Here is a 7,943-nt window from a genome sequence, read left to right on the forward strand (position 1 = left end):
CTCTAATGCAGAAGTCTCATGTCTTCTGCCCTGAAATCATAACAGGATAACTTGATAAGTTGCAAGTAGGGTAAAACCTCAAAAGCTTCACAGTTCTTTACATTTCTCTTATTAATATTTTTCACCGTCATTTTAATAAATGTGTTTTAATATCGAGGTCACCTCTTTCCTAGATTGACCCTTCCTACGTAAGTCCTTTAATTTAACTGCTGAGATATAGGGTTAACCAATATCAACAAATTTTACGTGAAATAGTAGACGAATGGGAGAAGGAAAAATTGAAATAGTAAGTTCCATCCCTTGACTCCTGAATCCATAAATCTAGGTAGAAATAGCACCATGTATTGGTTGATAGTTCAGAAAATATACATCTTAGAGAACATTATCTCAAACCTCCAAAGTGTTTTCATCCACCTGGTAGGAGACTAAACCTTTCTTAAAAAGACATACCATTCTGTTAGGCCATCTGCTTCGGGGTGATGGGGAGCATGGTACTATGAGAGATTTACACGACAGTGAGTCCCTGTCCACACCTTATTTGCTGTCATGCAAGTTCCTTGAACAAAAACAATATTGTATGAAATACCCTAACAGTGAGTGAGACATTTGTTTAGTCCACAGATGGTATTTTGGCAGAGGCATTACAAACTGGGAAAGCAAATTTATTTTCAGATCAACTGACTGTTTCTGCAAGAACAAGCCACTGCCTCTTGTGTGATAAAGGAGTCTAATGTAATCAACCTACAATCAAGATGGTGTGTTGCTTCTCCCATAGAAGGGTACCATAATGTCTTCTCTGCTATTATTAGGTGGAACCCTTAGCAGTGACTGTAGAGAGATTGACCTTGGTGAAAATACGTTCATGTTGCTTAGCTCATGCATAATCTCCACTCCTGCCACCATTATCTCTTTATTTTTGAGGGTATTGGTCGAGGACAGAGGTGCCTGGAAGAGACTGATGAACATCAAAAGAACATGTCATCTTATCCACCTGATGATTGAGATCAGTTTCTCCTGAGTATGCTGTTTGGTGAACATTCAAATGAAATATAAGTATATAAACAATTCAAGGAGTTCTAGCCACATTCTTTTTCCTCAGAACTTCATTATTACCAGTTTTTATCATGCTCCTTTCAAGTTCCTACCAAACCCATTAGACACAGCCCATAAGTTAGTGCATATCCATACCTCTGGCTGTTTTTTCTTCCAGTCAAAATAAACAGCCAGATGCACAGCTTGAATTCCTTCTGCAAGGATTTTTCTTACTAATCATTCAGGTCACTTCTGTGCGGGGTTGTAGAGCTACAGTTGTCTACTCTTGGTTATGCTAGCATATTGTGAAGAACCAGACCGTAAACCAGGACCAAATGTTTTCTGTCTCAGTCAATTCATTATAATAAATTCTCTGTGAGGCTGTGTGGGTTGAGAGAGTGGAGGCAATGTAGCAGTAGTAGGACCCTTAACCATAAGATCCAATTTTTCAAGGAAATTATGCCTTCGGCTTGTGCTCAAGATTAATCTTGTACCCTTGATGATGGAGTGATATTTTGCGCAGGTAACCTGGGTGGTGTCAGACACCACCCAGGTTATAATGAGCAGTTCAAGTTACATGGGAATTTGGTGACCTGTGGTCAAGCATTAAACATTTACTAGCATTTCAATGCAAACCAGAAATAGTTTTTCAAAACAGAAATAATTATTTGTAAAAAGGACACAGCTTTCTCCAAAGTTATTAAGACCTCACTGTGATTCACGAAGAGGATCCTGCCGGAAGCTCCATATAGGATCCTTATGTGCCACTGATTCTTTAAGTACCATCATATCTGCTGTGCTATATTGCCTAAATAGCAGAGTAGTTTCAATTGCAACCTGAACTGATTATAGATTCTCTCCTTATTCTGTGCATCACATGAAACTGGAAGTCTTTGGGATTACTCAGTAATAATGTGTAAAGTAGCATTCCAAAATGAGTTATACATTGTCACAGCCCAAATAGGATGTGTGTCTCTTAGGAAGGGCTAGAGGCAGGAATTTGTCCTTTACTTAGAAGGGATATCTCAACATGTCACTGAATTCCTAGAAATTATACTAAGCTGTGAAATTCCTGAAGTTTTTGAGGAACCATTCTCAAAGAGAACTGGCCTCCCCTTCATTGAGGAAGTTCTGGGTCTGAGAATCATCTCTCCAGTGAAAACTGAAAAAGGGAATGCAATTATCTGGTATGGTGATTCATATCCAACTTGTGTTCACTAAATATAGAGATATAATGGTTATATAAATCAAGAAACAGTTTAGTAGAATGCCCACATATTTCAGTCCTAAGGACTCCCTGGTCAATTGGCCAATACCAAAAATTTTTGCAGGTCAAACCGTTCCTGTCTTAGTCTGTTTGGACTGCTATATCAAAGTACCTTAGACTGGCTAATTTATAAACAGAAATGTTTTGCTCACGATTCTGGTAGTTGGGAAGTCCAAGATCAAGCACCAGCAGATCTGGTGTCTGGCAAGGACATGTTCATCATAAATGGTGCCTTCGTTTTGTCCTGACATGGCAGAAGGGGTAAGGATGATCGCTGAAGACTTTTGCAAGGGCATTACTTCCATTCATGAGAGCTCTGCCTTTTGTAAGGGCATTACTTCCATTCATGAGAGCTCTGCCTGGTGATTTAATCACGTCCTTAAGGCTCTACCTCTTAGTGCTATCACAATGGTATTAAGTTTCACCATATTAATTTCGTGGGGGTGGCAGCAGGAACCAACATTCAGACCATAGCAATTCCCTTTCCTACATTGAATCTGCTGCTCTTTATAATATCCATGCACGCATGGTCTTTGGAAGTTAAATCCTGCCACTTGGCTCCTGGCCATATGGAATTTATTATACTCATTAAATTCTATAAGATCAGTTCTATGGCAGCATTTCCCAGCGTTATTCCTGGCTTCCAGAGAATAGCCACTACAGAGTTCTTTAAGATTCCAATGCTGCCTTCACCACTGTATCTTTCAAAGCCTTGATTAGGGAATGCCCTCTGGGCCCTCTTGGGGAATATATTTAACAGGTGGATGAACATAACTATCATATTAAAACCAATCTTCCTAAATGTATACCTTTCTCTATACTACATTGTAGCAAAGAAGTCTGGCATCTCAACTTTGCTCAATATGAACCACTATTGGGTCCAGTTTTCAGTCAAACTGTTAGAATTACTCTCAGTCACATCAACTAACACCTTAAATCCAGAATCTCTACTTACCACACATATATCAAAAAAAATTCAAGCTAATCCAAGATTTGATATCTTCCATCCTAATCTAACATCCTTAAGAAACATCCCCACACAGCTTATATGACTTTGCAAAATCTCATAATTCTTTTAGAACCTTAAAGTACAACCTCATCAGTCACAGTTTTTACCTGGCCCCTTTGGATCTTCCAGGACTTGAGTCTGAGTATGGATTTAGCAGACATGACAGATAGGAAAAGGTCCTAAGGAAAATCAGCAGTACAGTTAAAAAAGGTTTGCTGTGCCTCAACACAGTAAAGACTGTATGTGTTAAACCCATAGTTAACATCATATTAAATAGAGAAAAGCTGAAAACTTTTCATCTAAAAATGGTAACACACAAGGAAGCCTACACCACTCTTATTCAACATAGTGCTGAGAATCACAGCCAGAGAAATTACAGAAGAGAAAGAAACAAAGGGCATGCAAATTGGAACAGAAGAAGTAAAATTTGGCCCTGTTTGCAGAGGAGAAGATATTATATATAAAAAAAACCTAAATACTCTTAGAACTGATAAATTCCATAAAATCTCAGGATACAAAATCAATATACAAAAATCAATAGTGCTTCTACATGCTAACAATGACAACCTGGAAAAGACATCAAGAAAGCAATCCCATTTACATTAGCTCCAAAAAATAAGAATAAAATAAAATACCTGGGAGTAAATTTAACCAATGAAGTAAACAATCTCTACACATAAAACAAACTATAAAACACTGATGAAAGAAATTGAATAAGACACAAACAAATGGGAAGGCATCCCATGGCCATGAACTGGAAAAAAATAATGTTGTTAAAATGACAATACTCCCCCAAACAATCTACAGATTCAATGAAATTGTTATCAAAGTGGCAATGACATTCTTCACAGAAATACAAAAGGCAATTCTAAAATTTGTATGAAACCATAAAAGGCTTCCATGCTTATTGCAGCACTATTTACAATAGTCAAGATATGGAATCAACCCAAGTATCTATCAGCAGATGAATACATAAAGAAAATGTGGTATATATAGACAATGGAATGCAGCTCAGCCATAAAAAAGAATGAAATCCTATCATTTGCAGCAACATAGATGAGCCTAGAGGACATTATGTTACATAAAATAAGCAAGAAACAGAAAGTTAACCACTACATGCCTCACTCAAATGCAGAAGCTAAAATATGTTCATCTCATAGAAGTAAAGAGTAGAACAGAGGTTGCCAGAGGCTGGGAATGGTAGGGGAAAAGGGGATAGGGAGAGATTTATTAAAGGAAGCAAAATTACAGCTAGATAGGAGGAATAACCTCTAGTGTTCTAGATCACTGTAGGATGACCATAGTTAACATTAATATCTATTTTCAAACAGCTAGAAGAAAAAGGATATTGAACATTCCCAACAGAAAGAAATGATCAGTGTTTGAAATGCTGGATATGCTAATTACCTTGATCTGATAACTATATGTTGTAAGTATGAAACATCACTATGTACCCCAAAAAATATGTAAATATGTGGGTATATATATGTGTGTGTGTAACTATTATATATCAATTTTTAAGATAAAAATATTTAAAGTTTTATTTCAGAGCAGTCACAGAAGCTTTTCCTGCTCCCACCTTAGACCTTGAACTGTGACTTTAAATCCCATCTTATCATTTTCTTTCTCTAAGTTCTTCAGCACATTTAGAAGCAATGAATCAACTCCACAGTCATTATTCTCTTTGTTTCTGTGAAAAGGTTCTAATTCAGCAGATACTTAGTAACTCTGCACATTGCCTCTGTAGCCACTTAGATTATACAGGCACTAGGGGTGACTATAGGTGAGAATTTAAATAACTGTTGAATCACTGCATGACATGGATGGCCAGGATCCCACTTACCCCTGGTAATAGGGTCATTCATGTCTAAATCTAGTCAGATAAGAGAACCAGTTTCAAATTTTATTTTTAAAATTCTATTCCCTGGAAACACTTCCAGTTGGTTCAGTCGGCAGAGCAGTTTCAGAGGGTTACAGGATAATGTAGTTGAGCTCACACAACTGTGAGAGGAGACGGGAAACTGAAGGGCTGGCTGTAAGAGGAGTTGGAGGATTAGAGGAGTCACCAGCCAATCAATCCAAGGAGCAGGCACAGCCAGCTAAGAAAAGCTATGAAGGGGTAGTCTGCGAGGAAATCTACGGGATATTACTGCCTCTGTGCACTTTCCTTCTTTATAGGTTCACAGCCAAAATCTGGTAGTGAATCTGACTTTTCTATTGGTCAACAGGACCAACAGTTGGAAAGAAAAAACGGGTCTGGAGTTCAAGAGAGCAAAGTCAAGCTGCAGTCTGCCAGGCACATACTGCATCTGCCTAAAAGAGACTTTCAGGTTAACGGATACTGTTTCAATTTTGCCTTCAGAATCTCATGGAAGTCTCTCTTTTGGTCAATTCTCACCTAGAATCACACAGGGAAGGGGGACTCTCGGAAACATAATTGATTTTTTAACTATAGATTGTTAATATGGCTTTAATTTTTAATTTTTCCCATTTTGCTTTTATAGCAGTTATACCTAAAGTGAAAAATATATGTTCATATGCACTCTCAAAATTACAGCAAACTTTTTAGTGCTTAATATATGCTGAGCATTCTGTTGGCCACTATACATATTAAATCTCACAGCAACCTTTAAGGTACCGTTAATACCTGTTTTTAGCTGAGGAAACCAAACCTCAGTGAGACTCAGAATGTTGCCCAAGAACACAATTTAGTTGGATGTATAGAGGCTCCCTATTACATAAATACTGTGCATTCAATTATTCTAATTACCACCCTTATTTACCAATTTTGAAAATATAAGAAACGCACAGGATTTATATAACTCAATCTCAGTCTTTCTTTGTAATCAAAACTATGCAAATAATTTCTAAATTATCTCAGTTTGATGAACCTTGATGGCTCATCTGATCATTGTACAGGCACTGGAGCTGGAAATACTTTCAGATGTTTCCACTGGCTTTCAGTAATCTTGAAAGCTAGAAAGAAAAAGAAAAAAGAGAAAGAATATAAGGGGAAAATGTGAATTATTAGGTTGGTGCAAAAGTATTTGCAATTATTTTAGTGGCAAAAACCACAATTACTTTTACACCAACCTAACAATAGATAAACAGTTTTGCCTGGTGAAGTTGTATTTAATTCTATTTTTCCAATTCTTGTGGTTCAGAAACAATTACTATGGATGTAAATCCATCCATGGGAAAACGATACTGTAATTTTTTTTAATGCTGTAAAGAAAGAGCAAATGATTAGTTGCATTGTAAGAGTTGAGAGGCCTCAGATATCCACATTCCCACCAGACTGCTCTTCCAATATAGTAACTCTTTATTTTTATGTGTTTATACCCTATGTCACTCTTGAACAAAGGTATTATTGACAATAAGGGACTCGAAACCCTAAGCCAGTATTTTTTAAAATTATGATCAAGTAACTTATTTTTTAAGAGTTAACAGGAAAACAATGAAGGAGTTGCTACGTGAACAGATAAATTTTGAAAATGTTAGAGTTAACAAAACAGAATCTCTCCACCTTCAAGATGAGCTTATGAACTATAAACTACCAGAAGAGAATTACAGAGGATGTCATTTTGGGCAATGGAATCCTTTTTTCTCACTGAGTATGGTTGGAATACAAATTTTAAAATGGAACACCAAGACTTTTCTTAAAAGTTTAATTGGATTATCAACTTTCAATCATAGTTAAGTCCTAATAGACTGGAAGAGACAACAGCAATCATTATTTATTGAGCAAAGGGCTTCATTAGGGTCTTCAGACATGACTCATTTGGAAGAGACCATGTTATAGGGCTGCTCTTTTATGGAATATCCTTTAGTGTAAAGGCCCTTAAAACAAAAATGTGAAATACAGTATCAAACAAAAGATAAGAAGATGAGAGTACAAATAAATCACTGTAAGGTTTCAAAGGAGAGAAAAAATGATACCTACTAGCGAAAATATGTAAAGGTTTTGTAAAAGGCTAGGTATCAGCGATGACCCATGAATGATGATTAGGAGGTAGTCAACAGCCATGGATGGGAAGGAAGGTTTCCAGGCAGCAGAGCTGGCATTAACAGAGACACAGATTCTCACTTATAACTGAGGGCTAAGAAATGGCCACACATGGATATAAAGATGGAAACAACAGACACTGGGGGCTTTATACAGGGGGAGAAAAGAAGGGAGCCAAGGGCTGAAAAACCACCTATTGATACTATGTTCACTGTGTGGGTAATGGGCTCACTAGAAGCCCAGACCCCACCATTATGCAATATGCTCATGTAATAAACTTGCGCCTTTACCCCCTGAATCTATACTTTAAAAAGTAAAAGCTTGATTTCCTGATTGTCAGTCATTTAGGCTACCTACAGGGATAGCAATGAGAAATAAGAATTGATGGTTTTGGGGTAAAGGCAGACAAAGGATGGTGGGAGAAGATGGAGAGGCTGATACTAAACTTGAAAGTAGTACAAGACAGTATTGAAGTCTCGGGCAACTAGGGGATGACGGAAGTATTGAAAGGAAGGACGCCTAAGGAAAACTGAAGGCTCATACCACCTACCTCATGCTTTGGCTAAGGAAAAAGCCTAATCAAATATATTTGGATCTAGGTTCTGTGTCTCTACTTGCCAATATAGAGA

This window comes from Nomascus leucogenys, chromosome 2 (assembly GCF_006542625.1).
Source record: "Nomascus leucogenys isolate Asia chromosome 2, Asia_NLE_v1, whole genome shotgun sequence".
Taxonomy (NCBI): domain Eukaryota; kingdom Metazoa; phylum Chordata; class Mammalia; order Primates; family Hylobatidae; genus Nomascus; species Nomascus leucogenys.